We start from the raw sequence: 3,412 nt of genomic DNA, 5'->3' as shown, positions 1-3,412 counted from the left end.
TTATTATTATTATTATTATTATTATTATTATTATTATTAACTTTTGTATAGTAAATGTTTTTATACCAGTTTTAAAATGAGTTATTAATTTTAGACAATTTCTTGCCTAAAAATACAGATCACAGATGATTTCTTGCATAGAAATGAGAAAGCGCTCATATAACACACAAAATAAGCTTCATTTTTGCTTAGAAAACTAAGCTTACTTTTATTTCTATTATTATTATTATTATTATTATTATTATTATTATTATTATTAATATTATTATTATTATTATTATTATTATTATTATTATTATTATTATTATTATTAACATAGATTCTTTGCTGAGGTTAACACCTTTATAGCAAAATATCAAGAAATACGGTTTCGTGTTAAATAAAACACCATTGAATAATGAAAAATGAAATACAATTTTAATCTACAGTTAAATTAGTTAATTAATAAAGGTTAATGTTAATTATTGTAATGTGTCATATTGATTCTTGAAGGAAGAAACAGTAACAGCTGCAACAACGTTATCAGGCATGCCATTCCATATATCAAATGCACGATTTGTCAAATAATTCTTTCTAACGGTAGTCTTAAATGGTTCTTTTTTCAGCTTATAAGAATGACCTCTAAGTCTGTCATGATATTGAATTTGCAAGAAATTGCGTGTTACTCCAGGAAATAAACCATGAGTAAGCCGAAAAATTTGAATTGCATCTGCCCTGTTTTGACGAGCACGTAGATCTGGTATTTTGAGTATTTCAAGACGTTGTTCATATGAAACTTGTCTTAAACAGTGTGTCCATCTAGTTACCAGGTGCTGAGTTCTTTCCAGCAAATCAATATCCTTTAACAAATAAGGTCTCCAGACTGGAATGGCAAATTCCAAATGCGGCCTTATGTAAGTGATGTACACCTTTGAAATAAAACTGACTGAAGGATTTGGAAAAACATGCTTTAGCAAATAAAACATTTTACGCGCTCGACCCACTGATGCTAGACATTGCTCTGACCATCCTAACTTATCATTTACAATGACCCCTAGATCTTTGGTTGAGGTTTTTACACTCAGGAGTGTGCCATTTATATGGTAAAGGTACTTTGGGTTGTTGTGGCCACACTGAAGTACACAGCATTTTGCAATATTTAGTGGTATTTGCCACTTCTCGCTCCATTGGAAGATTAAATTAAGTTGGTCTTGCAAGTCCGTGACAAGTGGGTTAGCAAATAACTTAATATCATCCGCATATGCTGAATAGCTGTCCAGTGAAAACAATAAATCTGCTGTATATAACAAGAATAAAATTGGTCCAAGAACTGATCCCTGTGGGACCCCACTTAATACTGGTTTAGAGTACGAAAATTTACCGCAGACTTTTACACAATAGTTTCGATTTGATAGAAACGCTCGGATCCAATCAAGCAAATTTCCTGTTACACCATAGGACTCCAGTTTTGCTAACAAGAGATTGTGAGGGACTTTATCAAAGGCTTTACTAAAATCAAGGTAAATTATGTCTACAGGTTGGTTAGTGTCTAACATTTTTGTCCATAGATTTGTGCAGGATAGCAAATTTGTGACAACTGACCTACCTGGTAAAAAGCCGTGCTGATGCTCAGGTATTAAATTATTTTTTCTCATGTAAGTTAATAGTTCCTTGACTATAACTTTTTCCATAATTTTACAGCATGTCGACGTGAGACTTACAGGTCTATAGTTAGCAGGATCAAGTTTATCTCCTGACTTGTACAAAGGCGTGATTGTTGCTTGCAACCACTCGTAGGGCAAAGTGCCTTGTAAGAATGATTTTGTCATCATTTTGGCAAGTGGGCCCGACAACGAAGCAGCACAAGTTCTCAGGAGTTTGGGAGGTATCTGATCCGGACCTGGAGCTGTATTTAATTTAATGGCACAGAGTTGGCTTTTTACCAGATCCGGAGTAAAATTAATATAAGACAACCCACTAAATGTACTTGTAGGCATAAATGACGGTATATTATTATTAATGTTTAAATTATAGGTAGCAGCAAAACTGTCCGCTAAAGTGTTTGCAGTTTCTGTATGATCGGAGCAGAGTAGACCTGAAGCATTTCGTACTAAAGGGACCGACACACGACTAGAGATAAATTTACGTACATGGGAATAAAATAGTTTTGGTTTATTTAATATAGAATTTTCATAATTACACCTGGCTATTTGTAAATCAGATTTTAGTTGGTTAGAAAATCTTTTATAAGCAGAAAAATTATTTTCGGTAGGCTGCCTTTTAAATTTTTTCCATAATTTAGCTTTGTATTTTATTTTGTCAAGCATGTGTTGATTTATCCACGGTTTATCTTTTCTCAGTCGGTTTGTAAACAGTCTGGAATTTGTTGTAATGCAAGTTTGTAAAATCGATTTAAAATGTTTCCATTGTTCTTCCGCATTTAGTGAATCTAAACCATTCCAGTCGTAAGTCAAGAGACTTTCGTCTATGCGAGTGTAGTCAACAATTGATGTTGTTTTAATTCTTGCATTTGGCTCTGAATATATCATAATTTGTAACTCAATTTCGATTTTTGAATGATCAGATGTACCTACAGGATTCGAAACGTTTAAAGACGATACAAGGTTAACGTCAGACAAAATTACCAAATCAAGTAATGAAGGACGTTGTTGGGATCTAAATCGTGTAGGTTCAGTGACTATTTGTGACAAATTATTCTCCAAGAGCAATTCAGAAAATTGTTTTTCGATGATTGTTTGACCTGTTGTGTTTTTAGCAGACCAGTCTATACATGGAAAATTGAAATCTCCCATAATAATTAAGTTAGGATACTGATTAATAGTTGATTGTATGGTATTAAATAGATTTTTATCATTTTCTTGATTGTTAAAAGACGCTCCTGTTGGTGGTCTGTAAATACATGCTATAACAAGGGTTTGTTCATTTCCTTCAAATTTTAACCATAGAGAATCATAAGGTTTAACAGATATGCAAATTTGAGTAATTTTAAAAAATTTTGAAATTTTAATTTTATCTACATAAAAACACACACCGCCACCTTTTTGAGATAGGCGATCATCTCTGTAAATAGAGTAATTTTCAATGTGTACAGCATCATCAGAGATAGACGGATTAAGCCAAGTCTCCGTGAGTGCGATAATAGAAGGTCTAAATTCAGTTACTTCTAATAACAAATCATTAAATTTTGAAGATAAAGATGCGATATTCGTATACAGAAGAGCCATTGAACAAGGGTAAATATTTAGTTTTTTTGATGTGAAATAATTTTTGGTACGTGGTTAACGTATTTAATTGTCAAGTCCTTTTCGCCAACATCAAGTCTTCGCTTTAATTCATCACGCAAATTGTTTAAATGCTTTAGTTGACCCGGAGTTTTATCATCACTAATAGTAATGTGAGCAAATTGTGGGTG

At 32.7% G+C, this 3,412-nt stretch overlaps 1 long non-coding RNA gene across 1 annotated transcript; it reads left to right on the top strand.

The window, feature by feature from the left end:
• The first annotated feature begins 287 nt into the window (after window positions 1–287).
• LOC107398431 (uncharacterized) lies at window positions 288–2,800 on the top strand. Its single transcript, XR_010335857.1, has 4 exons — window positions 288–1,499; window positions 1,548–1,612; window positions 1,681–1,962; window positions 2,014–2,800. It is a non-coding gene; the product is annotated as an uncharacterized LOC107398431 (long non-coding RNA).
• The last annotated feature ends 612 nt before the right edge of the window (window positions 2,801–3,412 follow it).

Source organism: Tribolium castaneum, unplaced genomic scaffold (assembly GCF_031307605.1).
Source record: "Tribolium castaneum strain GA2 unplaced genomic scaffold, icTriCast1.1 ptg000027l, whole genome shotgun sequence".
NCBI lineage: Eukaryota > Metazoa > Arthropoda > Insecta > Coleoptera > Tenebrionidae > Tribolium > Tribolium castaneum.
This window is presented reverse-complemented; position numbering and strand designations above follow the sequence as displayed.